This window comes from Lissotriton helveticus, chromosome 5_1 (assembly GCF_964261635.1).
Source record: "Lissotriton helveticus chromosome 5_1, aLisHel1.1, whole genome shotgun sequence".
NCBI classification, from domain to species: Eukaryota; Metazoa; Chordata; class Amphibia; order Caudata; family Salamandridae; genus Lissotriton; species Lissotriton helveticus.
Window position 1 is genome coordinate 2,007,837,084 of NC_136065.1, and position 13,462 is coordinate 2,007,850,545.

Here is a 13,462-nt window from a genome sequence, read left to right on the forward strand (position 1 = left end):
AAGTAATTGAGAAGCAGGCGATTAAGTGTGTTCAAGTCATACATAAGTTTTGATGCTGGCTTATTGATGGAGTCCACAAGATGGAAGTTGAGGTCACCGAGCACAGTGAAATTGACTACCCACAGAATATGGGGGAACAAAGAGCCAGAGAGCTGGGCACCAGTTGCTGGAAGGCCCAGGGGGATGGTAAATAAGTGCACCCAAGAAGGTAAATGTAGGAGAGAGAGGGAGAGAAAAAGGCAGGGCTTCACAGTTAGGGATCTCGAGGTCCTCAATTTTACATTTATAAATCTTTTTAAAAATAATGGCGATACCTCCGCCTGTTCTGTGAGGTCTATTTATCCCCATCGGAGCAAAATTGTCAGGAAGTGCTGAAATAACATCTGGTAAGGACCTGTGATGAAGCAAAGGATGTCAGGACTTCGAACCTGGCAATGCACGTTAGGTGTCGGCCTTAGCTTGTATAGAACCGAGAAGGTATAGGATCTGGGAGCCAGTTGTACCAGGTCTTCTGGCCCTTGGCCCCGGATGGGCGCAGATGGGCTTGCCTTTGGCAAGCCAGTGGCACGCCCACTGCATCCGTCAAGTCAAGTCAAAAATTTGTATAGCGCACTACTCACCCAGAGGGTCTCAGGGCGCTTGAGGGGGGGGAGGGGGGGTGGTGTTCGTTACTTATCAAATAGCCAAGTTTTGAGTTGTTTTCTGAAGGAGAGGTGGTTCTGTGTAAGGTGGAGGTGGGAGGGGAGAGAGTTCCAGGTTTTGGCCGCTAAGTAGGAGAAGGATCTTCCTCCCATGGTGGCTCTTCGGATGCGTGGAATCGTGGCGAGGGCTAGATTGGACGTGGAGGGCTTTGTGTGCGTGGGTGAGGAGACGGAACGTTATTCTCTTGTTGACTGGGAGCCAGTGAAGGTCTCTCAGGTGACCGGATATGTGATTGTGGCGGGGTATGTCTAGGATGAGTCGGGCGGAGGCGTTCTGAATGCATTGCAGTTTATTCTGTAATTTGGCTGTGGTTCCGGCGTAGAGGGTGTTTCCGTAGTCCAGTCGGCTTGGGACAAGAGCTTGGGTGACCGTCTTTCTTGTTTCGGTGGGGATCCAGCGGAAGATCTTTCTGAGCATACGTAAGATGTTAAAGCATGATGATGAGACGGCGTTGACTTGTCTGGTCATCGAGAGGGAGGAGTCTAGAATGAATCCCAGGTTGCGAGCATGGTCCGTTGGTTTGGGTGCGCTGCCCAGGGCCGGTGGCCACCATGAGTCGTCCCATGCGGAGGGGGATGATCCTAGGATGAGGACTTCCGTCTTGTCAGAATTCAGTTTTAAGTGGCTGTTCTTCATCCATTCGGCAACGTCTTTCATCCCTTCGTGTAGGTTAGTTTTAGCGGTGTTTGGGTCTTTGGTGAGGGAGAGGATCAGCTGGGTGTCGTCCGCGTAGGAGATGATGTTGAGGTTGTGCTGGCGTGCGATGGATGCAAGGGGGCTCATGTAGACGTTGAAGAGGGTGGGGCTGAGCGATGATCCTTGTGGTACGCCGCAGATGACTTCGGTGGCCTCTTACCTGAAAGGGGGGAGGCGGACTCTCTGGGTTCTTCCAGCGAGAAACGAGATGATCCAGTCCAGTGCTTTTCCTTGTATCCCGACGTTTCTGAGGCGTTGTACAAGGGTGCTATGACAGACCGTGTCAAACGCTGCGGAGAGGTCCAGGAGGATGAGGGCAGCTGTTTCTCTGTTGTCGAGAAGTGGTCGGATGTTGTCTGTAGCTGCGATGAGGACGGTCTCGGTGCTGTGTTTGGCTCGGAAGCCGGACTGTGAGGGGTCGAGGGAGCCGTTAGATTCGAGGAAGGCTGCGAGCTGATTGTTGACGGTCTTCTCTATGACCTTGGCAGGGAAAGGGAGGAGCGAGATGGGGCGGTAGTTCTTAAGTTCTGTCGGGTCTGCTGTGGGTTTCTTCAGTAGAGCACTGAGTTCGGCATGTTTCCAGCTTTCTGGGAAGATAGCGGTGTTGAGGGAGCAGTTGATGATATCTCGGAGATGGGGTGCGATGATGGAGTCGGCCTTGTTGAAAATGTGGTGGGGGCATGGGTCGGTTGGTCATCCGGAGTGTATGGAGTTCATCAAGCGGATGGTGTCTTCAGTGCTGATTGGGTCCCAGGCGCCAAGGGTGGTGGTGGGGGGCTTCAGTTCGGTGGTGGTGAGGGGGGTGGACTGGTCGCCAAAGCTGTTATGTATGTCAGCGATTTTGCTGTGGAAGAATGAGGCTAGAGAGTTGCAGAGGTCTTGAGAGGGAGTGATGTCGTTAGAGCCGGCGCTGGGATTGGTTAGCTCTTTGACGATGCTGAAGAGTTCCTTGCTGTTGTGGGCGTTGTTGTCGAGTCGATCCTTGAATGCTAATTTCTTGGTGGATCGGATCAGCTGGTGGTGTTTGCGGGTGGCGTCCTTGAGGGCGGTCATGTTGTCTGTGGTTGGGTTTTTTCGCCAGGCTTTCTCGAGGGTGCGGCAGTTCTTTTTGGAGTTCTTGAGGTCGTCATTGAACCAGGAGGCTTTTTTGCTACCTTGTTTGTTGTGATGGTTTTTCAAGGGTGCTAATTCGTCGGTGCAGTGGGTGATCCATTGTGCGAGATTGATGGCTGCTTGGTTTGGGTCCGATGGTTTGGTGGGAAGGTTTTGGTTTAGCGATGTGGTGAGCTGGTCGGTGGTAATTTTGTTCCAGTTTCTGCGTGGGACTTGTTGTGGGTGGTGGTGGGTTGTGGTCTTTCTGAAGTTGAAGTGGATGCAGCTGTGGTCCGTCCAGAGGAGTCCTGTGGCGTGAATGAAGGAGATATGTTTGCTGGAGGAGAAGATTGGGTCGAGCGTGTGTCCGGCGTGGTGGGTGGGGGTGTTTACCAGTTGTATGAGTCCGAGATTGGCGAGGTTGTCCAGCAGGGTGGTGGTGTTGCTGTCGTTATTCTTTTCCAGGTGGAAGTTGAGGTCCCCTAGGAGAATGTAGTCCTCGGAGGGGAGGGCGTGTGGGCTGATAAAGTCAGTGATCTCTTCGCTGAATTGTGTGCGGGGTCCTGGTGGTCTGTAGATGAGGGTGCCTCTTAGTGTGGTCTTGGGGTCGGTGTGTATCTGGAAGTGGAGGTGTTCGGCGGCGGTGAAGGTGTCGTCGGAGCTGGTTGTGATGCGGATGGTGTTCTTGTGGACAATGGCGATACCTCCTCCTGTTCGGTTGATGCGGTCCTTTCGGATGATCTTGTAGCTGTCCGGGATGGCTATGGCGATGTCGGGCGCTGATGTGGTATTCATCCAGGTTTCTGTAAGAAAGGCGACGTCCGGCGTTGTGGTGTCCAGTAGGTTCCATAGTTCAATGGCGTGTCTGTGGAACGAGCGGGTATTGAGCAGGATGCATTTCAGGTGGTTATTGTCGGAGTTCTGTTTGGCATTAGTGGGCGTAGTGTAGGTCTTGATGCAGCAGAACTTGCAGGATTGGCAGGTGAAGGGTCCATGGGTGCGTCCTGGGGCGGCTTGGTGGCAGTTGTGGAGTCGGCCGGTGTTGAGTGCAGAGAGGGTTGCGGCGTCGTAAGTTAGGCGGGAGGAGTTGGTTTGGCGGGGGCCAGGGGGTCTGGCACAGGGCACGGTCCAGGCGCGGACGGGCGTAGACGGGCTTACCTTTGGCGCGCCTTTGGCGCGCATGGGGCGCGATCGCTGCGCGTGAACGCTGTGCTTGCGTGCATCTGTCATAAATGGATCGTGGAGGGGGCGGAGCGAGGGAGGAGCAGCTGGGAGACGGGAGCGGGGTTGCGAGGTCTGGGGATGCCGGAGTGCTAGGGCGGAGGGGCCGTGGGGGAGCAGGAGAGGCACAACAAATGGCACGAAAACAATGCAGGACGGGATCGGGGGGCACAATCTGGCACAGACACCCAAAGCGGCGATACCAAGCAAAGCGGAGCAATATTATGTAATGAAATGTGCAAATCAAAACAACTTATTTGCAATGGCAGGCGCAGCAATGAGCACAATATTATATGACGAAATAGGCAAATCAAAACAACTTATTTGCAATAGCAGGCGCACCAATGAGCACAACGATACCAGGCAGCCCAGGAGGGAGCAATGTGGACACCAGGCAGCCACAAACACCAGGCGGCTCAGGAGCGAGGTGGAGCGACCGGTTCTGACCAGGTCAGGACAGTCACAGCTCCTTGATGCACGTTCCTTTCCTTATGTGTTTCAGTGGGAGGGAGGAGCAGCTGGGAGGCGGGAGCGGGGTTGCGAGGTCTGGGGATGCCGGAGGGCTACGGGGGAGGGGCCGTGGGGGAGCAGGAGAGGCACAACAAATGGCGCAAAAACAATGCAGGACGGGATCAGGGGCACAATCTGGCACAGACACCCAAAGCGGCGATACCAGGCAAAGCGGAGCAATATTATGTAATGAAATGTGCAAATCAAAACAACTTATTTGCAATGGCAGGCGCAGCAATGAGCACAATATTATATGACGAAATAGGCAAATCAAAACAACTTATTTGCAATATTAGGCGCAGCAATGAGCACAACGATACCAGGCAGCCCAGGAGGGAGCAGTGTGGACACCAGGCAGCCACGAACACCAGGCGGCTCAGGAGCGAGGTAGAGCGACCGGTTCTGACCAGGTCAGGACGGACGCCCGTCCGCTTAAGCCTTTGATTAAATAGGTGGTGGCGGGGAAAAAAATAGATCGCAAACCGCCTGGAAGTGAGCCAAGGGCCGTAAGTGGCGCCGCCCATCGCCCTCCACACAAACGGCACTGCAGCAGAACAGGGCAGGAAATGCGTGGGAGTAAAAGAAGAGCCAGTAAGTCAACCAGATCAAGAAGTATAAAAGTGAAATGGTAAAAGATTAAACGTTTATGAAAATAATTAAAACTAGCAGTGTTTAAAAACTAAGCCACACAGTAAGGAGATTGATTATGGCAGCAGCAGCAACCTTACTGATGTCAATGTTGTCAGCTAAAATGGTTTCTGATATTTCTGTTGCATGTTTAACTGCTGATCTGCATTTAAGAAGCATGTAGGAAAGGGAGTTCAAGTTGTTAGGAGTAGAGTGTAGGGTCAGAATCGTAGTGTATTGGGCTGGTGGTCTTGGCAATATATTAACTTGAGGGATTCTATTTGTCTTCCAGATTACTGGGATTGAGGATGGAGACTTGTGGTCTATATGTTGAGTATTTGTGTTGTATGATTTACAGAGTGATTCAATTTCAAGTGGGGATAAGGGATTGAGTGCTCGGTAGGGTCTGTGGACATGCGGCTCAAAGGGATGGAGGTTGTGCAGAGGTGGCCGCTGACATAGCAAGAGTCTTTTGTGTGAGTCCACTTCTCTATATTTGGAGTGGGGTGGCGTGTAAATTGGGTCTGGATCGCAAGATCACATTTTACCTGAGAGAGGTCATTTTCTGGAGAATTCAGTTTTTTTCCTAAGCAGTTGACAAGTAGGGTAAGAGCGTCGGGGAGGGAGCCAGTTCAATAGGGAGGAAGACATGCGGAGGGTCCAATGACAAGAGAGGGCAGGTGGTGATCAATAGCAGGGAGGGTAGAGTTCTTGGAGTTAGGACTTGCGGGGTAATAATTGGGTTAGTAGGGTTCCAAATTGGGAGTGGGTGTTGTGAACAAGGAGGCGGGTTCAAAAGTGAGAGAACTAGGCTTAGGATTGATACTATTGTGAGAAGTGGAAGTCTCCAAGAGCTGCGTGTTATTGTGGGTTTTCCCTAGGTTGGCGTGGTGGAGAGCAAATGGGAATGCTCCAGAATAGGGAGTGTCATCATAGAGGGGAGTGTTGTAGAGGTGTATGGAACATCATTGGGTATAGTTAGTATAGAAGAGATGGGAAATGCCGGTCGAAGGCAGAAAGATGAATGTCCTTTGTTTGTACAAGGCTGTTACCTGTCCTGAATATAGATATGAAGACCTCCCCACTGAAACTCTGGGAAGGAGCAGTGGTGAGTTTAGTGCCATAGGGAATTTTGGCGGTTTTAGTGACATGAAGGTGGAGGAGAAAGGTTTTATTCCATTTTGCTGGCCATTTAGAGTAGAAAAATACCATTGATTGTGCTAGAGTAGGTATCTATAAATATTTTTTCTGGATGTTGTTTCAGTAAATTATGTTTAAACAATGTTTTTGCATTACAGGATAGATTAATTGGATATTTTATGCTCCAGGAGTTGGGGCCATACCTCTCAACTTTAATCAGCCCAAAACATTAGTGAGCACGGTCGAGGCTGGGCAAGTGTGCTTTAATCCCATATCTGCAGTCGAAAATTAGCTGTCATACTCGAGGGAGGTCCTTGAATCCCTGAGTTTCTCAAGTGCAATCCCCGTGTAGTTCCTGTGACCAGGAGGCTGCTTTCTCCTCACCTGCTGCCCTGCTCGCTCTCTGACCCTTTATACACAAGAGGCATGTTGACACACATAGAAGCCCTGCCCGTTTGGCCCGCACCACACACTAGCGGTATCAAACATCTTCCCGCCCTTTCCCAACTATGATGGACAGCTCACTCAAGGGACCTCGGCGCCTTTTGGCGTGGTGCCAAGTTACAGGCACACATGGTCAGTGGAGACAAATCTTCTGGCCCTTTATGCATCTGCAGTGTAGGAAAAGCACTATAATTTACCCAACGAGGTAGCACTTACTGATTAGCCACTAGAAAGTACTCCAGTTGAGTAGAGTGCAAGTCGCAAAAAAATGTGCGAGTTTGTGGAAAAATCCGCGAATTCGTGGATTTTTTTGGGATTTCGCGTGAATTCGCGGACCGCAGATCCGCAAAATTCACCCATAGTTACTGTGGTGACGAGGAGTCTAGGGTGGAGTTCAGGCATCGTTGTTGTGACTGTATATCTGGGGAGGTGCTGGGGAGATATCTGAGCGGTCCTCGTAGGTCGCAGGCAGGGGGCTCATCTTGCAAGAAAGAGGTCGGTCAGTTGACTCCGCAAAGGCGCCAGTGGACGATGACTGAAGTGTTGAGAACAGAAATTAGGCTGCAATGTAACTGTAGGTAAACTGGGTTTAGTTCATAGAAGTCATAAGGGAGAGACCATTCCAAGATGACCGCTCCTTGTTATGGACTTTATGTTGAGGACAGTGCTATTTTACTTTTAGCTAAGTTGCATGTGTGAAGTCCTATCTCTGTTTCCATTTGGATAGGCAGCCATCTCAGTAGAGAGATACGGGGAAATGGGGACCCAAAATAGATAAAAGGTAGTCCCAGGAAGCCCCCAGCTGGGCCACCGGGTCGACAGGGGTTTGGTGGCAGCTGGCAAAATTCACATGGACATCTACAAGTGAGCGAAAAGAAGAGAAAACCTCCGGGACTCCAGTGGAAGGATAGGGGTCAGAAGTTGTCAGAACTACCACTGGTCACCATGAGGCAGGATCATGACAACAGAAGAAATGAGACATGGCACAGCACAGCAAGTCGACCTCAGGTGAGGACAAAGCCGCTCTCTGAAGCTACACTGCAAGGAGAGCTCTCAGTCTGGAACATGCTCCGCTGCACTGGCGGAATAGAGTATAATTCCCCTTCATGAAGAAAGACCTCCTGAGAACTTAATTCTTCTTGATCACAAAAAGGTGGGGGACAGCACAAGCAAGGGTAGAGGCTCACCAGTGACTTGGTCCTTTCGGACGTAGCAGTCACCAGGGGCTGAGTGACACCACAGCCCCCGTGCCTCCTCAGTGGGGATTGGTTGGTCCGCGAGGGCAAAGCCCTCCTCCCAATGCTTTAGAGCAGGCTGCACTGGAGCATCAGTTTAGTCGGGAAGCGCCATCTTACCAGTCGATGCAATGAGGGCTAGCATGACAGGAGGATTAATCCTGGGTCTTTCTCAGCAGGAACTGGGTGGTCCGCACAGTCCTCCCTGCTGTGGAGTAACCCACTGTATGGATGGACAATGCTGTCAGCCTGCGTGGGGGCACCCAGCATGATGTTTCTTCTGATGACCCCTCACTCTCAGTCCTCCTGGGTTACAAGGCAATTTGTACTTCTCTTAATCTTTTGGCACTCTTTGCTCCTCTTTCAGCACCTCTGTTGCTTCTTTCTGCACTTCTCTCCCCTAATTCTGTATACCTCCTGCATCTTTTTGCACCACTCATGCCTCTTTCTGCACCTCTTTTGCTTCTTTCTACACTTCTCTCTCCTCTTTCTGCGCTTGTCTTCCCTCTTTCTGCACATCTCTTGCTTCTTTCTGCACTTATCTTGCTTCTTTCTGCACCTCTCTTTCTTCTTTCTGCACCCACCTTCCCTTTTTTTCAAATTCCTCTTTCTGCAGTTCTCATGCCAGTTTATGCACTTCTCTTGCCATTTTCTGCACCTCTTTTGCCTCTTTCTGCACCTCACTTGCCTCTTTCTGCACTTCTCTTGCCTCTTTCTGCAACTTGGTTGCTTCTTTCAGCAATTCGCTTACCTCATCCTGGACTTCTCTTGCTTGTTTCCGCACCTCTCATGTGCCTTTCTGCATCTCTGTTACCTCTTTCTGCACCTCACTTGCTTCTATTGGCACCCCTCTTCCCTCATTCTGTACCTTTTCTGCCTGTTTCCGTAACTCTCTTGCTTCTTTCTGTACCCCCTTTGCCTCTTTGTGCACGTCTTTTGCCTCTTTCTGCAGTTCTCTTGCCATTTCCTGCCCCTCTCTTGCCTCTTTCTGCATCACACTTGCCTCTTTCTGCACTTCTCTTCCTTATTTCTACACCTCTGTTTCTTCTTTCAGCAATTCTCTTTCCTTTTTCTATACCCCTCTTGCATCTTTCTGCACATCTCTTGGCTGTTTCTGCACCTCTCTTGCCTCTTTCTGTACCTATGTTGCTACGCTCTACACTTAATTTCTATACACTCTTCGCGCTTCTTTAAGCACCTCTGGTGCTTCTTTCTGTACTTCTCTCCCTTCTTTCAGCACACCCTCCTGCATCTTTATGTAGTGTAGTTCCTATTATCCCAATAGGCTCTGCGCATTGGAATAATACCTTCAATAGTATAGGCCTAGACCAGACGTTAACTAGGTCTTCTATTGTCGATATTAGACTTAAAGTTTTGGGTTTGCCAGCTAGCTCAGAGTTCACTAGAAACTTTCTCGAATAGGCAAGGAGGAGTTGAACCTCCCTGGATAGACAAGAAGGGATTTAGTTTCTGACAACCATAGAACATGACAACTTTGCTCTCCCCTAATCAAGAGTGTATCTCTAGAGTCGTGTGAAAACAAAAGACAACTTATTTTACTCAGTCAGTACGTGCATTCTTAGTCTCACCAGATTGTAGAGAAAAGGAAGAGACGGGCGTGTTCAATAAAAGATGGTATTTATTGATCAGTCTCTTTTCTCATACAAGAGAAATGAATCGATATTATCGCAATACTTATGGTTAAGTAAAGTGCATACAATAAAAGCAGAAGTATAAAATAATACTGTAAAAACATTTATATGGTTTCTAAGCCATAAGGTGGTTTAAAATGGATAAAATAGATACATACACATATACATTTGACTAATCGTACTCAACTGGTGTTTCTAACTACGCCTACCCCAGTGTACCTGACCTAAGCCTAATACGTGGGCGGGAATAGAAAGTAGCAGTTTAAGTTAAGTTTGTTTTGCCAAGTGACTGACTCAAGAATTCTCTGCAAGGGGTTATTCAGTTCTGTACCTGGAATCTAGGATGAATGAGGGATGGTATCTCTCGTCTCTGGTCTCGATATTCCAGGCTGCCTGCGAGGGCTACCCGGAAGCGCCGGAGCTGGATTTCTCGGCAGGAGAAAGCAGCGTCTCGTTCTCAGCGCGTCAGGAAGGCGGGGCTGCGCCAGCGGGGTCTGCTCTGCTCTGGGCTTCGGCATGTCTGGCTGCTCCGATCTCGTCACCACCGCGTGTCTTTGCTTAAGGCAATGCCGGTAATATTTATACCTGTAAGGTGCCGAGATTGACGTAAGGATGGGCATAGATACGTCAATAAGGATGTCATACGAGCTGGTCGTTAGCACATTCTTTTGCTGAAGTTCTCGGTGAAATCATAACAATGGCCGCAGGGTTTTTCCCAGGTTGTCATAGGTTTGATTTGTTTTGAGAACTCCGTATGCCTTATCAGGGGCTGGAGGAATATTGCTTGTCTAATTAGATGGCAAGCGTTATGACCTAATCAGATAACACGTTCCTGTGCCGTGGTGTGGCTTCATCAGATAACGGTTTCTGCATCATGGGATGGCTGCTAGTTAACTTGTTAACCAGAACAGGGTCAGGAATAGGGGGATCGATACAGAACCTATAGGAATACATCACACCCACTCCACGCTAACTATGGCCATATTTACGAATCTAGGCATAGTAAAACATACTGTAGAGTATCGTGTATACCTTACCACCCCAAAATACATATAATGCATTTCGAAATTATCTAATATACGGAAAAAGCAGTCACATGTATTATATGCACTCAAGCTGTAGAATAATGCTAAACTAATCACGCATATGTATACACTATTGCTAAGTTGTATATGAGAATTTACACATGAAATGGCTCTTAATACAGAAAAAAGTTCGAGACCACTTCATCACAGAATAAAAATAATTATGAACATACCAGCGGGCAGCTAATGTCTATAAGGTTTCTAAAAATAGAAATTTTAGTTCTCTAAGAATAGTTCTTACTTTAAGCAGATGATAAGTGTCCCGAAAAACTCGTAAAAATATTTTGGGGCTGCTGAAAAAATTGCTGTCCGTGAACTGGAGGGGAAATTGTTCATGTAATTTTATCATTAAAGTTGAAGGCCAAATTCAGGGTGTTGGGAACGCCGTGTGCTAGCTTGCTCAAAAGTCTCTATTTCTGCTCTGGTGAGAACATCATATCATTTAGACTGTCGAAAAAGCTGTCAACAGCTTCCTGGGAGAGTTCCACTAACTCGGAAAAAGGTGTAACCATGCATTCGTGCGCATGATTGTCTCCATTGACGTTTTGATTAGTATTGCTGACAGAAGGTCGTACCTGATCGATGCTGCTTTCATCTTGAACTTCACTACCCCTTAATCGTAGTGGTGAAGTTTCCACGAATGCCGTCATCAGGATTGGTAGCCGTTGAGGGCAGCACAAAGCATGAGCCGTTATTGGACTCAACAATGTTTCTGCATCCATTGGCGCATCTGATTGTAGCGTCAGACAGGTGTCCAACACGCATTCTTCTCCGCACAGCAAGCACCTTAATACAGGTAAAACACATCGATGCCACATTGGTCGAAATGAAAGAAACCAAGTCATGTTCAGGTCTCTAAGCCGGGAAAGTCCCAGGATTTTTGATATCCGGTCCCGGTATCCAATGGCTCGGATTGTTTCTTCCCTTGTCGCAGGTGTTTTGTCTGTGACATGGTTTGCCATAACGAAATATAAGGACTAAGAATAGGATTCCTGCAATTAGTCCTAAAATGAGGGGAAGTCCTCCAAAAATCGAATGGACGAAGTCTGGAAAAATACCCAGTATGGCTTTGAATGGAGTTAATGCCATTGAAAATACTGTCTTAAATACTTTTGAGACTCCACTGGTATCAGAAATATTTAAGATTTCATTCAGGATTTCTGCGAAATGTATGGGGGAATTAGTTGATAACAATGAGTGAATCTCTGCAGTCGTCCTTGCGACTAGGAGATCATACGTTTCTTTTGATGACGTGAGTCTGGTCGGCGTCTGAAGAAGCACTGTTTTCATTCTGCTTAAAGTATCTATTCGAATAGAAGTAATTTTCAAGTTAGGCCATGCCCTTGCCTCCCTGTCTGGAAAGGAGCTGGGGAACAATGAGTGTCCACAGCACATGACCTTCGCAGTCGTAGTTATGAGATAAGGAATCCCGGGTAGAAGACTACAACATCTGCGATCCACAATTAGAATGTAACTCCCGTTATAGAGTCTTTTAAAGAATGGTTCTATCTCTGTTGCAGGTGCGCCTATCTGGTGACATGAAAGGTTATTTGAGTTCCCTTCACAGGCTCCATGCAAACTAATTCCGTTACACAGAAGTGTACCGCTTAGTGACATCGCACAATTATTGCCACTAAGAAACACTTTCTGTCCTTTATTACTGACACATGCATGTGAATAGGGCAAGTTCCATGTTGTCTTAATGTACCCTTTTCCCAATTTTTCGTACATGCCAGCCTGTATATATTTTTGGCAGTATTGAAACCTGAAGGATGATATTGGAATATTAATTATCCCATGTATTATCCATTCAGTGACAGGTCGTTCTGACATTGTCACTGGTAATCGCTCGAGTTTCTCAATGCTCAGGATTGTATAATCAGCACCCTTCTGTGCCATACTGACTTGTTTATCAGTAAGGTTAAAGATATTGAATAGTGACGTTGTGTTGATTAAACGCCAAGGCACATAGCCTGAACGCAGATTTTGTAACGTCCAGCCAAGCTGTACAATAGAACGCAATTGAGACTGACCGTGTTGTAACAACAGTAAGTCTTGCGATATTATGTCGATTGCTGAAGACACAATGCTGTCCAAAGAAAAAATTCTGTACGACAGAGTCATTAACCCATTGTCCACTACAGAAAGTGATTTTTCCAAATTAATACGGTCAATTTCCGTATACTTTCTGCTGTCTCAATTTGAGTCACCTTCCAGGCCTCGTTGTAAGCTGCATATACAGAGGCTGCTATGAAACGTTTTTGACGCTGTTTGCGCGGTCCCATAATGAAATCACGCAAGTCAGCACCATCAGTAAGTAAAGTTAGGTGTTGCTTAATTTCTGCCAGTGTGGAAGTTTGTAGCCATTGAAGGCAGAGTTTGCCCACACTGTAGGTAGTGATTATCCCTGGGTGTTGTCTTTGGGAATATCTAGGGTCTGGCCTGGTCAATGTGAACCCCTGTGTTTTGTTCAGGAATCTGTCTTGACAGTTATTAGTATCTGTGGGCCAGATTAACCATTGTTTCCAATCAGGATGTGTTCTGTTTTGATTTAATACATAGTTTACGTCTATCTCTTCATCTGTAGAGCTATTGCTGTTCATAGTTGGCTTTGGAATAGACGGTTTATTTAAGTCTTTTATTTTGGCTAGGCCAAGACAGGTAGTTTGTTGAACAGTGTCATTCAAAAATATAATTTGTTCTGGGATCATGCAGGCTCTAAACAATGATTCTATACCTTGTACTTGCCATTCTTTTGTACCCCAAACACTTTTTACTTCAACATTTTTGTCCCAATAATCAAAACCAAAAGTATTCATTCGTTCAAAAAATGAGTCTGAATATATCAATTTCGTGTTTGTTATCATGGTCTTTGTCCCTGTCTTATTTGACAATTTGAAATAAAATGTTTCAGCATTACTTGTGTTGAACCCTGAAAAGTATGAATATTTGTCATAAAAGGTTCTTGAGCTTCCTTTTGGAGGGGTTGCACAATGTTCCCATTGATTATAATTTAAAAATTTCTAGGTTGTGCCGATTTATGTAGAAAATGGTTACC